General features: G+C 42.5%; 1 protein-coding gene across 1 annotated transcript in view; it reads right to left on the bottom strand.

Moving 5' to 3' along the window:
* The window catches only part of JARID2 (jumonji and AT-rich interaction domain containing 2), a 285,876-nt gene that overhangs the window by 216,812 nt on the left and 49,804 nt on the right, over positions 1–19,260 (bottom strand). The window lies entirely within an intron of this gene.

Genomic DNA, 19,260 nt, shown 5'->3' with positions numbered 1-19,260 from the left:
AACAAAAAGATTTTGGTTCTTCCGTTTTTTTAATTATTACTTTATATTCTAGCAGAGAAAACCAAAACCATGTAAACATATAAGGTATTTGAATTAGTGGCAAATGTTACTGATAGAAATCAGAGCAGGAGAGCACAGGAATGGGGGAAAGGTGAGCCATGTAGGGAGCCATAGCAACCTGCAGAGTGGATCAAGACTAATTTGAAAACAGCCTCTTCCAATCACTACCTGAACACCTTAAGGCCATCCCTTGACCTTATCTATGAACAGCAGCACTCAATTCATGGCAACCCAGAATTAGAAGGACTCACCTCAGGACACTTGGGCCTTGAGTCCAGAGGTAGTGTTTTCTCCCCAAATAAAGAGAGAAAAAAAAAGCAGCATCTCCATGATGGTTTCTAGGCAGCATGGGCCAGCAGAGGATATTTGGGGAGAGACAGGCCAAAGATAATTACCAACGTCTACTCTCCTAGGCCCAGAGCAGGGACCCCCGCCACTAGGACAAGAGGTTCAGGTGAAAAACGTATTTAAGATGGGGAAAAAAATCTCCCCAAGTGAGAAGAAACTCATTTTATAATAATTGGTTGTTAACATGCAGTTAGGTCCACAAGTTTCTGTAACATCAGCCAGAGTGTTTCCACCAAGACTTCCTGTTCTTTTCCAGATTTGCAAGTCAAAAAACTAATGCCACAAGAAAAATACACCATTTGTGAGTCTGTACAGCATGCTGCAAATTCCACAGTGCTCACAAGGACAGCATGCTGCTGTGGCACCAACACCCTGCCTGCTTAGAGGTGAACACAGCAATCCTGGCTCAACTCAGTGTTGGCAGCAGACTTCCCAGAAAAGCTGGCACCCTTCACCAATAAATGGGAAGTCATCACTGAAGATGCACAAATGCAAGACCATGTCTCTCCTTCTTCATACATCTAAAAACGAGATATTACAGTGTACACACTCAGGCACACACAGCAAACAGAATGGGACTTTCTCATCCATGACAACTGACTGCTGGAAAGTATTCGAGATTTTCCTATTTCCATGTGGTACCACAGCTCCTTGCTATTCTAAGTCAGCATATTCTTCCTAACCATCAAAAGGAGATCAGGAAGCAGAGAAGTGCCACTGCTTAACTCTGCAATGTACAAAAGGGCTCCTGCGGCAATCCATTAACAGCATTGAATTCTTTCCTAAGAAGATTGTTTAAAAATGAGCAACATAAACCGAAAACTCCATAGACTTTATAGAAGGCACTATTCTGAAACTGGAGGCTGCAGCTTGGTTTATGGTTAAGATGCTGAACGGAGAACACCGGCATTCTGTCTGAACAACAAGGCTTGGGTCTATCAATATGTTTGCTTGTTTTGTCCTCCAACGCGGTGGTGAGGGGTAACGGTAAGGGCAGAATCTGGCCGGATCATCTCTCAGTTACTAGGTTATTTCAGTGTGTGTAAAAGAGAAGGTAGTTTTAATGCCCACTTGAGAGAAAAAAAAAAAAACAGGGAATAACAGAAAGACCAGGCCAGCCTTACAGGGAAGAAAAGGAGAAACAGACAACGAGCAAGTCACAAGAAGAGCACGGAAAGACAGAAAAGAGACTACTGAACCACAGCAAGAAGGAACAAACGATACACACAGCCTGGATGAATCGCAAACCAAAGCAAAGGGATGTAGATACAGAAGTGTTTCCATCTATATGGCACCTACAACAGGAAATGCTGATCTTCAGTGCGAGAAAGCAGGCCGGTGTTGTCATGGGGGCTCTGGGCAGGAGCACAAGGGAGTTTTCTCAGGTAACAGGAGGTGCACAGCTTGATGTGATGGTAATACCCAGGTGTGTGCAGTTATCCTAAGTTATCACAGCATACACCTGAAATGGTTGCATGCGTAAATTTTACTTCAATAAGATTGGTTTTTTTAAATATCCAAACTGAGGTAGAAATGTTTTGGGGGTTTTTTAATCCAGAACAGTAGGGGTGCGTATGTAGAATGAGCTCTGAAAAGTTGATAGGTTAAACTGATTTCTCCGGAAAATAGCTATCCAAACTAAATAAAAGTTAATGCCAAAAGCCACACCTCTGGCAATACAATCCAGGGACCTGGTCCAAATGTGGAAATTTTCCCCAAGTTTCATGTGGTTAAAAGTGACTTATTAAAAACTATCTTACAATACAAACTCCCTTTCAGGGCTTAGAGTATTAAGAGGAAAATAAAATTTTAAGAAAAATATGAAAGAAAAATAACCCAGAAGTCACCTTTTTTGCAAGCCGAATCGGAGTGCCATCTGTGGCTTGTGTTAAGGAACTGCTTTTGTGTAGTGCAGGACAGCAGATCTAATATTCACCTAAGGGGAAGAAAAGGTTTGCTCACAAGACTTCAGACTTTTTCTAACATGTAAGTGTACCAGAGAGGCTCGCCGCACTCAGGACTGGGACAAGGAGACGTGAGGCTGGTGTGATGGGCTCTGCCAGGGAGTTATTGGATTAGGAGCGAGGATAATAAGAATCCTCTAAAATTCCAGCTCCTACGGCCACAAGCCCCATTGATACGCCATGCAGAAGGGTCTCTGAGACCAACAGCTTATTACAGAACTATTACAGCAACTGTGTCACTGAAAATGTGCATGTTAGCCTTGGAACTAACATACCCACATCCCAAAGGATGTGAAATCCTCATACTCACTCCATGAGTGTTCCCATTCCCACAAAGGGGCTGGGCAGGCAGCCGTGAGAAGACAACTCAGTATGAACAGGGCACAGAAAATTAGAACGAATTCCCAGAGTTGGAATCAGCCTGCAGCCCACAACCAAAGTCAGCTCAGTTTCTGGCACAAAATTATTTACAAGTCATCCTGGCAGGAGTCATATCCAAGATTTTAAGACAATAATCTTGGTCTAAATCTCAACTTCCAGAATTGGGCCACCACACAGCCAAGGGGGATGGGTACTCTGCAAACTGAAATCCCATCTCCCGGAAGATCTCAGAACACTTAGGCCCATTCCATCTCTGCACCTGCAGAAGCTTATGTAGGAGAGGGCATTCCCTTCCCTCCAGAACTATCCAGCAAGAAATGCAGAGGGGAACACAGCCCAGAAACAGAGGAGAAGGGAGGAGGCCAAGGCATTCATAGCCCAGCTTGTGCCATCTTAAGCATCCCTGAAGCAGAGTCCAGGGCCATCCTTGTTTAATTCAGCTGGCATTTTCCTATGTAAATCATCCTTTCTGTTTTGGTTGGAGTAATGTGGGAGAGGGTGATCTATTAATACTATCTACAAAGGGTAGGTTCAACAGGCCAGGTTCACTGTGACTAGTGATTTGTAAATACTGATTTTCAGGCCGGGCGCGGTGGCTCAAGCCTGTAATCCCAGCACTTTGGGAGGCTGAGGCAGGTGGATCACGAGGTCAAGAGATCGAGACCATCCTGGTCAACATGGTGAAACCCCGTTCTCTATTAAAAATACAAAAAAAATAGCTAGGCATGGTGGCGCATGCCTGTAATCCCAGCTACTCAGGAGGCTGAGGCAGGAGAATTGCCTGAACCCAGGAGGCGGAGGTTGTGGTGAGCCGAGATCACACCATTGCACTCCAGCCTGGGTAACAAGAGCGAAACTCCGTCTCAAAAAAAAAAAAAAAAAAAAAAAAAACTGATTTTCTTAATTTTATTCCACAAAGAGGCTATGCAGGAAGCATCATTTTTTATACCATTTCTTCTGCAGGGTTTTGATAAAAACTAATATTCATGTATTTTTACATAAATCACATGCTTGTTTTGCTCTAACAAGTAGCAGGAGGCAAAGGCATTTGTGCAGCACCTCTGAAAATTAAATTACCTATCTGGAATTCATCTGCTTCACCAGAGACACTCAGCCCCAGCCCATCCAGCCAACCTGGGAAAGCCTCCCTGGCTTTAATCTCATTAAGAGTCCAAAATCCACAGCCTTAAACCAACAGAACATTCTCTTTTCCCGCTGGGTCCCCGACTTTCTTCTTCAGAAAAGGAGGCTTTCTAGGTACCTTTTTTGTTTGTTTATTACAGAGTAATACACATTTCCTGGAGAAAATATTGATAAGCCTTATTTCCTGAGCATCCATCCCTCTTTCATGCCACTTCTCATCTCTGGGCCTTCCACTTTCACTGTGGAACACACTCCTCACCAGTCTCATCTGCACCTGCCTAATCACTGTCCTTCAAGTCTGCTTTCATCCCTCAGTGTAGATTAGTTGACCCTCCGACCTGTGCCTACACCAATTCATTTGTCAAAGCATACATACATACATACACACACGTGTATATATTTATATATGCTTTATAGATTACATGTGTACATATATTTACAAAATTTACCAAGATTAAACAAAAAAATTAAACTGTACATACTGTTTTCTCACTTGCTTTTTTAACTTACTACTTTGTCAGTCAACATTCTTGCTACCATATCATTTTAATGACTGCACAGAACAGATGTTGCATAATTTAACCAATCCCCCACTGGTTTCAATTTTTCACTGGGATACACAGTAAAATACTTATTATACATCCTTGTGGCCAACTTCCTAAAAGCAGGGTGGCTGAGTGAAACGGATGCAAAGTATCACACTACTTATACTGCATACCAGATGCTTAAAACATGGGATGTCAGTTTTTAAAGATACTATAGAATAATGAGGCACCTGAAAGCTTCCTAAAAGAAATGACTGAGGGAACACAGGATTGTTAAGCCCAGAGAAGATGAACAATGAGTCTGTGGGGTGAGAGATACTGCTTAGTTCCCTCTGAGGTCAAAACTGGAACACACTGAAAGAAATGGAAAGAGGTATTCTGTTAGTTAAATTCAAGAGAATGGAATTTTCCCAAAGAGATATCCAACATCAATCTTGCAGCTACTTACAGGATGAGGCAGGAAGTAATCCTGACAGGGTAAAGATATTGGGGAGGCTTCACAGGAAGGGCAGTCAGTCAACCAAAAAGGTCACTCATGTTCAACTACTACTATTTCCACCCTGCAGGGGACTTCCCCACTGCACGCTTTCAAATTCAACTGGAGAAAAGCCACGATTAAACTTTCCTGTATTAGCCTAAGTACTATCCAAGCACACAGACCATTTACTGTTCACCAAATTTTAGAAAACCAATTTCACCAATAAGCAAAAGTCATGGTGGATCAAATTGTGGATTCCATCAGTGACCATGGTAAGTAACATGTTTTTACTGCAGACAATTCCTGTCTTTTTAAAATATGAAGAGTCGGGCTTATCCTCAGAGCTTCTGGCTTTCACAGTAACAAATACATAGTAAGATAATAAGAGCAGATGAGGCTAATGACCACATTTGCTGTAATTATCTAATCTCATTGTTTTTAAGGAAGGAAGGTATTTGGTAGATCAACTGTCACTATGTAACCACAGGGGAGAAAACAGGACTCTCTCTTTCTGGATTTCTATCAACGTTTATATGCAAATGGAGTATGTTTCTAAAAGACACTTAAAGACTGTAAAGGGAAGTAAGGGAATGAAGAAAGCATTACATTTAGGCTTCTGTGAAAATCCATTATCTTTAGAGCGGCTGAGTTTAGGGAAAAGACAAACAGCACCAACATCAAGTTCTTGGTGTTGAGGCTCCAGGTCCAGACAGCCTTTGAATCTGGCCTCACTAGCTTCCATTTCCGCTTGAGAATCACTTTCAAATAGCCCACCTTCTAAAAGTTCATTTATAAACCTGCAGTGTAAAACCTAGAATGCACTCCATTATAGAAATATTTAAAATGGCACTTGGGTTTCCAACCCAGCACAAAGGAATAAAACAAAATTCACTAGCATAATTAAAGAGAAAAGAGGTAAAGGATTAAGGAAGGAGACCATAATCTGCTAACGGAAATTAGGAAGGGGTGGGGGTATTCCCTGCATTCTGTACATCAAGATTAGAATGGAAATTCAAAAGTTTTGAGCAGGACAAAACCATGCCAGGGTCTACAGCTTATCAAGCACTTGTTTTAGGTGACACCTGGCTGGATCCTGAGAAAATTGTTAAGTTTTAAGCTACACTGGCTGGGAGTCTGAATTTTTTGAGCCCGATTAATTATGCATGATAATGAACTCTGCAAATTAGGTGAAACCATTCTCTGCTGTCCTAAGAAATGCAGGCAATGAACATATTTCTCATGAGCTCCTAGTAATAAATCTGAAATTAATCACATAATTAAAGGGAGAACCTAGTAGCTGAAACACAGAAATATACAACATTTCTCCCCACATACTACAAAGTTTTTGATAGACGAACATCATGATAAAAGAAAAATACCAAAAATGAGACAGGTAAATCACATTTTCTGCTGGGGGAGAAGAATCACAATGCTTTCCTGAAACCAAAGGTCCAAGGAATTTTCAAGTTTGAACATGAACATTAATTGCAGTGTACTAAAAACAAAAACCAAGACCAGAGTCTCATTCTGTTGCCCAGACTGGAGTGCAGTGGTGTGATCTCGGCTCACTGCAACCTCTGCCTCCTGGGTTCAGGCGATTCTCCTGCCTTGGCCTCCGGAGTAGCTGGGACTACAGGTGCCCGCCAGCACCCCTGGCTAATTTTTTTTTTTGTATGGTTAGTAGAGATGGGGTTTCACTATGTTGGCCAGGCTGATCTCGAACTCCTGACCTGGTAATTCACCTGCCTTGGCCTCCTAAAGTGCTGAGATGACAGGCGTGAGCCACCGCACCCGGCCTAAACTTTTAAAGTAAGTGTGTATATGCATGTATGTATGTACGTGTACACACATACACACACACACACACACACTTAAAGTACATGGGTATGGTCAGGAAAAAAAATATATAGGCTGCCCATTTCCCCAACCTTCCATTTTTTTCCACTCTACTTGCCCCTTGTGTTTTTATTCCTAGGTTCCTTGCACACTGTTCCCCCCTCTTGTGAAAAGTCTTCCTACATCTGTTTAAAGGTTCAAAAAAATCACTCAGTCATGGTGTTGAAGACTGTTTCTAGGGAGGGGCTGATGAGGTTCCCATCTAGGTGCTGGTTAAATGGGAGTGTTTAGTTTGTGAAAACAAAAGTTTAAGAAGTTTTTTAAGTACCTGAAAATAAGTTTAAAGACAAGGGCATTTTTCCCCTTTCCCCAGAATGCGGACTAAATAAATAGCCTAAATAAATGAAATATGGCTATGTTGTTAATTAGAAAAGAGGCTGGCTGGCTCGCTGCTAAGGGGAAGGAATTCTTGAGTTTTTGTTGTTTCTACTGCTGGGGATGATGAACTGGACACCAAAGGAGACTGTCGCCCTCAAATGTAACAACCTAACTGTGACTTAGGGCATCTGCCAATCGTGATCTCAAAGTACAAAAGGTTGAAGTTACTTGCTAACAGAAACCCAGAAAAACTGTATGCCTCCAGAATTGCTGGTAGAGCTTCTAAAACTCTGACATTTATAAAGACTTGCTCCCATAAGTGGGCCTCCAGAAATGGAACCGGAATTCATCTTTGCATTTTGAAAACTGTAACCAAAACCACAGATGAACAGTAGAAAATTCTTTCTGTACAAAGTTCAGAATATATTAAGGTATAAGATAATGCATATAACACAAATACCCTAAAGAGATAGTGAACTCCCTTGTAAATTTATAATACACTGTCCAAGAAATTCACAGGACTTTAAACAGTTAATATATAATATCTCTCTCACACACAGAATGTTAACAATTAGAAATTGGAGGAGTGCTCCAAAGACACCAGGAAAAGCGGGGGGAAAAAAAAGATCAAGGCCCAGAACTCTGAAGGACCTTTGAACTCCATTTACAACAACGGGGTCTGCTTCTGCCAAGTAACCAATGACGAGGCTGTGGCTAGGGGGAAAGGAGGTGCCTCACTCACAGGTCAGAACCACATTCTAGCTTGAACCTAAACTCATCCACAAACGCAAAGGAGACGAGGGAAACATAGCACCAAAGAATGAAACCAATTTTAACTCTGAGCGGAGCTATGTTGTAGGAAAAGCGGAGGAGGAGGAGGAAGAATGAAATTTAGAGAATGAAATTTAGCGTGGTGAAAAATGAAAATCAACAACCAAAGGCATTCAGCTGCTCAGGAGGTCTTTCCTCTCTCCAAAGAGAAGTGACAAAATTAGCCAGTGCCAGCACCCTCCCTGTACCGCTTCCCCCGGGGGGAAGCCCACGAAGAGCTGCTCTCTGAGTAAGAAATCCTGCATTGCGTTACATAAAGGAGGGAGAGCCTGCAGGATGACCAGCCAATATCAACCTTCAGTGGGCATTTCTTAAGATCCTTCTTCACATTTTCTTCAACAATACTAGCTATACGGGCAACATTCAAACGATGGAAGGCCTTTGACAACTTCCTCAAGCCCAGGCTCATTTACCAGCAGGAAACCGCAGGCCAGAAACCCTGTCCAACCAAAAAAAAAAACCCAGACTTGTGCTGGCTCCCAGTGGGCACCCCCCCACCTCCCCCCACCCCTGCCAATCCGACAGAAGAGGAAACTTGGTCGTGGTGACCCCAAAACAGGTTTTGAATGTTCCATCACAACTGGTTGTAAAAAGCAGTCAGCGGAAAGGAAAGGGCCTATAAAGGCCGAAACACATGCTGGGAACAGCTGCTCCGCCCCGCCCTGCACCACACCAAGCAGACAAGATACACCCCCACAACCTTGCAACCTGATCGTGCCCCTGCCAGCACTGGACACAAACATGGACTCTGAGGAACACCAGAAAATGTTCATAATCTAAGAAAGCAGATACTAAATAAACCAGCCAGAGCTACTGCATTCTCTCTGGATGCAGGCAGAAATCCTAAAGAGTCACATAACAGTCTACGGGTGGATTTGAAAGCCTACAAGGAAACGTTCAATAAATATTTGTTGATTGATTTTTGTAAAACGATGATTAAAGGGTTAGAGGGGGAAAGGCCACGCTACAAAGGTCAAAAGTAAAGCATCACTCATTTAGATATGGGAGTCTGTGAAGGGCTTTCTGAAGACTGGCTGCTTCAAAGAAGGGCTGTAACCATCAGCTATCTGGTGTCTGCAACTCGGACGAACTGGGAGAGGGGGCCTAGAGGCTAAGAATCGTCTGGGTTTAGAGTCCTCTTTTTTAAAAAAAAAAAAAAAAAAATGAATAGCCAGATGCGGTGGCTCACGCCTATGCTCCCAGCACTTTGGGAGGCCGAGGTGGGTGGATCACGAGGTCAAGAGATCGTGACCATCCTGGTCAACATGGTGAAACCCTGTGTCTACTAAAAATACAAAGAAAATTAGCTGGGCATGGTGGCGCATGCCCGTAGTCCCAACTACTGAGGAGGCTGAAGCAGGAGAATTGCTTGAACCCGGGAGGCGGAAGTTGCGGTGAGCCAAGATCACGCCACTGCACTCCAGCCTGGGTAACAAGAGCGGAAAGTCCATTTCAAAAAAAAAAAAAAGATGAATAAATTCTCACATCTGCAGATTTTACCAAAAGTGCAGGTTTACCTACCCCATGTTACCGCGGGGCGATCGGCAAATCATGTCCATTCTCTACCACCAGCTCCAGCAGGGAGAAAAGGAGCAAAAAAGGAGGCCGGGACAACTGAGGATGTGCGCCGAGATGGGCAGCTCATCTCCACGCTCCTGAGCCCCGAGCCCTCAGCTGGTTATTAAGGCTGGCTATTGGGGGAGTGGCTACTACCACCTGCACTGACTCTAGGACTATTTACAGCACCTGATATTTATTACCTCCTTTAATTCTCACAGCAACTCAGATCAGGGCTAAGATTGTGATTATCTCTCAGCTGAAGAAATGGAGGCCCAGAGAAGATAAGCAACATGCCTAGAATCACACAGCTTCAAAAAACTTGCTTTTTTGAGATGGAGTCTCATTCTGTCGCCCAGGCTGGAGTGCAGTGGCGCGATCTAGGATCTAGGATCCTCACTCAGCCTCCAGAACAGCTGGGATTACAGGCATGAATATTTTTAGTAGAGACAGGGTTTTATGAACTCCTGAACTCAAGGTCTCGAACTCCTGACTTCAAGTGGTCAGCCCACCTTGGCCTCCATGCCCAGCTAATTTTTTGTATTTTTAGTAGAGACAGGGTTTCACCGTGTTAGCTAGATGTTCTTGATCTCCTGACCTCATGATCCGCCCACCTTGGCCTCCCAAAGTGCTGGGATTACAGGTGTGAGCCACCTCATCTGGCCTTTAAACAAATTACCACTGTTGTTGAGATCTCAACCCAGTGTTCTCAATCACTAAATTATGTCCTGGTTTTAATGCTGGTTTCAAGATTACCTATTATTAAACTCGCAGCCAGGATTCGCCCAGGTGAACTAAACAGAAGGCACCTAACACTAGTAATACAAACCATAACCTCTGCAGCTGAAATACCATTGCCCAATTGTTGAAAACTTCTATTCTAGTTCTCCTCTAATGGTGACTGAGTTTGGGTTTTTTTCTTGGAAGCAAAATGTTGAGTTGAGGTCAGCATTCCAAGCATTCCCAAATTGTTTTCATCACACTGTTTAAATAATAACAAAGGAGAAGCAAACCTTCTCACATTGGGTATTATTTGGCCAGGCAAAGAGGGGACAAGCATATTAAATAGTCCTTCCAATAAATGTACAGAAAACCTACAAACAAAAATGCTGGACTTTAAAGAATCAAGTCCTAAGGCTTAAAAAGCATCCCCAAAGAGGAAGGGCCAGGAATTAAGTGGCCTTGCATGTGAGGCAATGAGCCTCTGGCCAGCCACACTGCCCATGCAGGATTCCTGCCCACAGCCTTGCTACTCAAGGCAAAGCATCAACATACTTGGGAGCTAATTTGAAACACAGACCCTCAGGCTCTGCCTCAAACAGAATGAACCCCAGAATGGGCAACATTTCAACAAGATCCCCAGGTGATCCACATGAATTTTCAAGTTTGAGGTGTGCTGCCTATAGGATCTTCACACATTCCAAAAGAGAGCAAGTGGAGGAAAAGGAACCCGTTGCTACCAGTTTGTCACAATAAGAACTAAAATTCTGGAGGCTACCTTTATAAATTATGAATTAGGATTATAATTCCTACCATAACTTCAAATTTACTCAAAATCCTTTGTCGTTTAAATTCCTAACCATTGCTCATTTTGAAAAACAACGAACTGGGCTGGACATGGTGGTTCACACCTGTAAGCCCAGCATTTTGGGAGGCCATGGAGCATGGATCACTTGAGGTCACGAGTTCAAGACCAGCCTGACCAACATAATGAAACCCCGTCTCCACTAAAAAATAAAAAATGAGCTGCGCATGGTGGCGGGCACCTGTAATCCCAGCTACTCGGGAGGCTGAGTCAGGAGAATCACTTCAACACGGGAGGCGGAGGTTGCAGTGAGCCAGGAAAGCGCCGCTGCAGTCCAGCCTGGGCAACGAGGCAAGATTCCATCTCAAAAAATAATAATAGTGATAAGCACCAAATAGCCTGTGATCACAATAAACAGATACAAAATGAGTTTAAATGTTACTCTTTGCCTTAAGATTGGCCACCACAGGCAATGGACAGCCCTGTTTTAGAAAGAAATTCTCCCTTAACTAAAACTGGGTCACCACAGAAATTAACAAATATAGCAAACTATGGAATCATAGAAAAGAAAGTAAAGAAATTAAGTACAGTGACCACAATCATTATAAAGCATAGGAATAAATCTTTCTGATTATCAAGGCAAAAACAGGACTTACACCATTAGGCTTTTAACTACTGAGTCAGCAATGGAAAGTTTTCTCTGCCTTACACTTAAAGTAACATATTGGTAATAATGGTAAAATAACTGTAAAATAAAGAATTGAGATCATGAATCATCACTCAGTAAGATGAAAAGGTATCACCTTGCTCTCCTATGTCCAAATGTCCAAAGAGCTGTAAACTATTCCTTCTCTTCAGACATATACTTTTCTCTAAGCTACCAATGACCAAAAACACATACCAATGTACAATTCACAAACATTGATCATCTGTATTAACAAAAACTTTCACTGCTCCAGAACAGTAAGTAGTTCTCTTTCCTTATTACAGTCTTAGTCACTACACCAGGCATTTCCTTCTCAAGCTAATAATAAAATATGTTTACCAACACAACAAAGAGAGCAGCCCCACTCCCTGATTTGAATTTAATGTTTGATTATCCACATAATTTTTCTTATGTTTCAAATATACAAGACTATTGTTTTCATTGTTTTTCAATACAATGAAAAAAACAGTCGTGTATATTTTCAATACAAGACTTGTTTTTCATTCAGTCTTTAAATCTTTCCCAAATCACTACGGGAAAAAGAAGAGACTTATCCCACAAAAACCACTTTTAAGGACTTCTAGACTATTGAGTTAACTCCACAAGAGAAAATAAAATTTGGTCAACAATACTCATTTCAACTGATACTCGCATAGTAGAAAATGGACTGCAGTCATCCATTATTTTAAGTTAACCTCCATAGGCAATAAATAAACAGCACTTCCAGTCATTCAGTTGAAACCTGGGCAAGAAGGCTAGAAAAAAAATAAACGTATGAATAAGATGTAGTAAATCTCTAAAAATCACACTGATGACTGATTTCAAACCAAAATATATAGAACTCATGACACAAAGAGAAAAGCGCATGATTAATATGGTGTCACTTCTAAATGCATTAATGTTCTGCTAATACTTTCACCACTCTGTGAAAAATGAAAAAAACTTCATAGTGAAAAAGAGCCCAAGGCCAGGCACAGTGGCTCACACCTGTAATCCCAGCACTTTGGGAGGCCAAGGTGGGTGGATCAGGAGGTCAAGAGATCGAGACCATCCTGACCAATACAGTGAAATACCATCTCTACTAAAAATACAAAAATTAGCTCGGCATGGTGGCATGTGCCTGTAGTTCCAGCTACTGAGGAGGCTGAAGCAGGAGTATCACTTAAACCTGGGAGGCGGGGGTTGCAGGAGCAGAGATCCTGCCACTGCACTCCAGCCTGGCAACACACCCATATTCAAAAAACAAAAACAAAAACTAAAACTAAAACTAAAACAAGCTCAAATTCCCATCTGCTAACTCAGATCCCACCCTATCATTTTGCAGCTTTTCCTCTTTATGTGGCCCCTGCTGTTTCTTTGGAATTTTTAAAGACCTAGGATTTGAGTAATCGTAGTCATTTCTGAAGTAGTTACTGAAAACCCAGTTACTTACACACTGCTTAAAACATTCGCCTTTGACTATCTGGTTTTTAGAGAGACTACATGTGCAATCTTATCTAGTTCTTTTATATCCAGAACCTTCTTACCCCCATGTCATTTGCTTACTGGCTACCAACAGTCACTCAAGAGTGCGGGTAGCCCTAACCTTTTTCTTCCTGTCATCTTTCTGACCCAGACCTAAGCTTTCCAATTAAGAATTCAACTTCTGCGCAACACCAGAGTCCTCATGGTTACTGGATCCTATAACACCTCTAAAATCATAGATAAAAGGGGGACTGCTTGTTCCCTTTCTCCACCCTCCCCGCCACCCAACACACATACACACGGTAACATGAGGACACTGGGTCTTTGCAAACGGGCTCTACTATCCAGTAATTGGCTCATAAATTTCATTCATAACCTGAAACAGATAGGCTCCAAAATGAGCAATCTAATTTTAAATGCTGTCATTAGTCTGCTGGCTGCAAGCAGTTAAAGAAAGCCTTGCAAGTTCATGAATTACGGGTACAGTTTATTACTCTGAATGAGCTCAGAACAAGCACATATCTCAGGACGCTGGAAATGGGAGGGGAAGGTTTCCAAGACCAAAGCTTACATGGAATGCAGCTTAAATGTCACTTACGCAATGACAGGGAAACGATCCCCCTTACTCCCAGGCCTTTCTCCCCTTCCTTCCTTGGCCACAGCACATTTTTAAGATGGAGAAATTTTACACATGTATTATTATATATCTTTCCTTAAAATACATATCAGGCCGGGCACGGTGGCTCAAGCCTGTAATCCCAGCACTTAGGGAGGCCGAGGCGGGTGGATCACGAGGTCAAGAGATCGAGACCATCCTGGTCAACAGATGGAGACCATTCTGGTCAACATGGTGAAACCCCATCTCTACTAAAAATACAAAAAATTAGCTGGGCATGGTGGCACGTGCCTGTAATCCCAGCTACTCAGGAGGCTGAGGCAGGAGAATTGCCTGAACCCAGGAGGCGGAGGTTGCGGTGAGCCGAGATCGCGCCATTGCACTCCAGACTGGGTAACAAGAATGAAACTCTGTCTCAAAAAAAAAAAAAATACGTATCAGATCAGGCTTATTAGCCTTAGAGGTTTTTAAGTGCTTACGAGAGAAAAGGTCCTGTAGTCAAAGAATTAAAAACAGGACACAACACCCATTCAACCTTTACTGCGGAAAACTTTTCCTACAGATTTCAGCTTGCACATTACTAACAGTTCCACACCATCCCAAACCCAAATGTAGGATAAAGAAGCACACCCTGAAATCAGAGGTTTCTTCTTACAAATAGTGGACCAATTAGAAATCACATTTTGAGCATACATGGCATTCCACGTTGGCCACTCAGAAGAATGGAGACATCATAACCTTTCGGAGGTTGGGAGAAAGCGGGCAGTTCAACAGATATGCAGAATCCCACATCTACAGGGCCTGAGACACCAACACTGGCCAGACAGGAAGCCCATTTTCCTAAGGGGCAGTGGGTGAAGTACGAGAAGGGATGACGAAGCAATCATCCTCAAGGGAACCAGGTCAAACTACGAGAAAAAAATGACTCACTGCTAAATATCTTATCTCTGTCACCCACACCCAAGCCCACCCTGCTGAGGTGAGGAAACAGAGGCTGCCTGACTAGCTTCCGGCCAAATGAGGACTGCTCTAACTGCAACAGAGAGCCATCTGTGTGGCGGCCAAACTCTGGTGCAGTGGCTGGAGAAAGGGAACTGAGTCACAAGCCATGAGTTTTGGCAGTCTTCTTATTTCCCTCTAACTGGCCTAATTGAGGAAGAAACCAGCAGTTCTCAACGCAGGCCAACCTAGGTTCCAAATCCAAGTCTACCTTCTCCAAACTTTAAATTCCTTCAGGGCCGGGCGCAGTGGCTCAAGCCTGTAATCCCAGCACTTTGGGAGGCCGAGGCGGGCAGATCACGAGGTCAAGAGATCGAGACCGTCCTGGTCAACATGGTGAAACCCCGTCTCTACTAAAAATACAAGAAATTAGCTGGGCATGGTGGCGCGTGCCTGTAATCCCAGCTACTCAGGAGGCTGAGGCAGGAGAATTGCCTGAACCCAGGAGGCGGAGGTTGCGGTGAGCCGAGATCGCGCCATTGCACTCCAGCCTGGGTAACGAGCGAAACTCCGTCTCAAAAAAAAAAAAAAATTCCTTCAAAGAGAAAAAAGGGATGGCACCCATTTCTGACACAAAGCACAGGAGTCCACAATGAAAAGCTGGAACTCCACAAATGTTCTGGTTCCCTCTATCACTGCCCCACCACCTCAGTATGCAAGACCTTAACTCATGATCCTACCCAGCAATCAGCATCATCCCTTCCTGTACCAACCACACCACTGCTGCACAGACACCTAAAATTTGAGAGCCTGATGAAGATTACAAGATACCCTACTGATGCCCTCGCCCTTACAAATTAGGTGTCGGCAGCAGCGACACAACTCACAGCCAATCTGTACACGACTTTGGTCTTTCTCAAAGGAGTTTCCAGAGAACCCTGTCTCCACGGGGTAATATTCGAAATTAAGGCTCACTGGTCAATGAAGGTTGAGAAATCTCGGGTATAGACAGGTTTCTTTCCTTCAGGAGTGTTTGTGTACACCACAATCCCCTTAGAGTCCAAGTACCCAAAACCATTTCACCACCAAAGCATCCTACGCTCTACCCTCTCCCCAAAATAAAATGATTCTCAGAACACACTGAAGGATACACAGCACTAACTTCTCTTGTTCTATTTTGCTAGTGGATTGATACAGGTCTTTACTAAGAGGAGGGAGTGTTTTTATAAGTAATACATGTATAAATGTTCACTTTTAAAAATGTAAACTATACTAAGTATGGAGGGTAAAAATACAACAGCTCAGGGAAAATGGAAAAGGCAATTATCCTAATCTTCTGAGGTTTCAGCTCTACAAATAACAGAAAATTAACAAAACATAAGAAACTCAAGGAAAACAAATTTTTTTTTAAGAGTCTCGTTCCGTCAGGAGGCTAGAATGCAGTGGCAGCAATCTCGGCTGGCTGCAACCTCTGCCTCCCAGGTTCAAGCAATTCTCCTGCCTCAGCCTGCCAAGCAGCTGAGACTACAGGTGTGCACCACCACGCCCAGCTAATTTTTGTGTTTTTAGTAATGACAGGATTTCACCATGTTGGTCAGTCTGGTCTCCTGACCTCTGATGATCCGCCTGCCTGAGCCTCCCAAAGTGCTCGGATTACAGGTGTGAGCCACTGAGCACAACGAGAAACTCACGAAATTCTGAGTTCCCACTGTAGTAACAAGTGCTCTTAGGAAATTTATCAGAACTATGATTGCACTATGAACTGCCTAACGAAAACTAGAAGTCATTTCTTACAAAAATATTTTGTTCTCTTTTTACTATCTTTGTTCTCTTTTACTATTTTGCAAGCATAGGAGAGGGGAATCCGGAGAAGACACTTAATAAAGCAAAGAAATCAAATGCAAAAGAGATGACTTCTTCATATTATGGATTGTTCTAAGATGGAAAAAAAAAAGAGAGAGATGACTTGAACCACAATGTAAATGTAATTCTGACTGCATTCTGATTATACTATTTTCTATTGCAATATATCAAGAAAAAGTTGGGTAAGCTTTCTAAAATGTCTTGACTGTTACATTTCTGCTAAAGAGCTCCTAAGAGGAGGAAAGAAAAACCTATTACAACTTAAATCTGATTCGCCTGTCTTAGATCTATTTGTGCAGATTCAGATGAATAAATATAAGAGGGCATCAAGAACACTGTATTTTCCCAGTCTTTTTTTTTTTTCTACTTCCTGAATTTTCTGTACTATATATATGCTGATTTTCAACAATAAAAATAACATTTTACATTTGTAGAGAAAATCTAAGGTCTACTAAATAATCTAGTACTTGCTTGTTCCCACTTTCCTGCTAACTCTGACAGGAGTGTTGTGTGAAATGAAGTTTGAAAAGGATTCAAACAGGGCTAGGATTTGCGACAGATGCTAGAAAGAAAGGAAAGGATAAGGTGAGCTTACCAATTCTGTTCAGTAGAGGCCAAACATTCTTAACACCACTAGTTCCTGGCCAAGCACGGTAGCTCATGCCTGTAAATCCCAGTGCTTTGGGAGGCTGAGGCAGGAGGGTTGCTTGAAGCCAGGAGTTCAAGACTAGCCTGGGTAACACAGCAAGATCTCATTCATACAGAAAAACACTTTTTTGAGTTGTTAAAAAAAAAAAAAAAGAGAGTGCTCTATGTGGAAGGGGAGCCTGGGAAATGACCCTGACTTACAGAAATATGACCAGATAACTAGTCGATGAATGACAACTACAAAGAAATACCTACAAACATCTGGTTGTCACGACACCTATGGAGATGCTTTTCGTGGCTAGAAAGACGGAGGACTTCTGAGATTCACTGCAGTTGCTCAAAGTAGGAGTGGACACTCTGAGGACGGAGATGGTCACAGGATGTAAGCAGGAAGCCAAGATAAGGCCACAGAGTCAGCCCTGGCATTCTATGAATACTTGGGTGGAAACCAAAACAGAAAATGAAATTTGAGAAACAAAACCTTTACAACAGCATCAAAAACCGTAAAAACAGTCAAGACAGACAAGGGGCTGGGAATACGTAAGATGAGTCTAGAACACCTTAATGTGTCTGTCAGAAACTAAGAGCTCAGAGGACAATAGGGACATGTTACAGGGACACAGGTAGCAGCTTTAAGACCTCCCGACATTAGTGACCTCACTGATAACCGTACTATGGTTTGGAAAAGAAATAGCCTTAATTTTAGGAAATATTTGGTGATAAAGGGAGATTTGCAACTTATTCTGAAATGGTTCAGAATTATAAGAACTATGTGTTATGGGAAGGATGATGAGGATGAATGGGGAGAGGGAATACTGACACACAAATATGTTATGGTAAACATTTAGGAAATTCTTTGTACTAAGTTTTACAACTTTTCATTAAAAAACCACTCATAGGCCGGGCATGGTATCTCACGCCTGTAATCCCTGCACTTTGGGAGGCTGAGGTGGGTGGATCCCAAGGTCAGCAGGAGTTCAAGACCAGCCTGGCTAACATGTTGAAACTCCATCTCTACTAAAAATACAAAAAATTAGCTGGGCATGGTGGAAGGCACCTCTAATCCCACCTACTCAGAAGGCTGAGGCAGGAGAATTGCTTGAACCCAGAGGGCGGAGGTTGCAGTGAGCCAAGATCATGCCACTACACTCCAGCCTGGGCAATAGAGTGAGACTCTACCAAAAAAAAGAAAAAAGAAAAAAAAAACCTCAGCCAGGCACAGTGGCTCACATCTGTAATCTCAGCACCTTAGGAGGCCAAGGCAGGTGGATTGCTTGAAGTCAGGAGTTAGAGACCAGCCTGGCCAACATGGTGAAACCCTGTCTCTAAAAAAATAAATAAATAAATAAACCGTAAAACATAACTAAGAACAAATAAAAAAGTTATGAAGGAAGGCCAGGCATGGTGGTTCAAGCCTGTAATCCAAGCACTTTGGAGGCCAAGGCGGGTGGACCACCTGAGGTCAGGAGTTTAAGACCAGCCTGACCAACATGGTGAAACCCTGTCTTAAAAAAAAAAAAAAAAGTATGAAGGAAGACAAACGCCATCAGGAGATCTGACAGATGCAGAAAATCTCGTTATATGAATTGCTGCTGCTGTCTTCTCTAACGAAACCTTAAAATACTCCCAAAATGATTCTATTGGAATGCACACTACAGATGCCCAACTGCAGCAACTTAGGCTAGGAATTATGCCAAGAACAAAAAAAAAAAAAAGGCATTGTTCAAAGAAGTAAAAAATGTTACTGATCAAGGCATTGGTGTTTGATTTTTTGACTATTTAAAATTTAAAGGAAAATATCTCTTTTGGGTTAAGAAGAAGCAAGATCAGAAAATGAAGGAGGCTGAAAAAAACTACCAAAAATACTTTTGAGCATGAGAGTCTATATAGCCTTACAAAACAGATGTGGTCCTTGGTTCTTCTTTTACACGTGTGAGATATAAAATGGCCTTTTTTTTTTTTTTTTTTTTGAGACAGA

The sequence above is a fragment of the Saimiri boliviensis genome, chromosome 4 (assembly GCF_048565385.1).
Source record: "Saimiri boliviensis isolate mSaiBol1 chromosome 4, mSaiBol1.pri, whole genome shotgun sequence".
In the NCBI taxonomy this organism is placed as follows: Eukaryota; Metazoa; Chordata; class Mammalia; order Primates; family Cebidae; genus Saimiri; species Saimiri boliviensis.
This window is presented reverse-complemented; position numbering and strand designations above follow the sequence as displayed.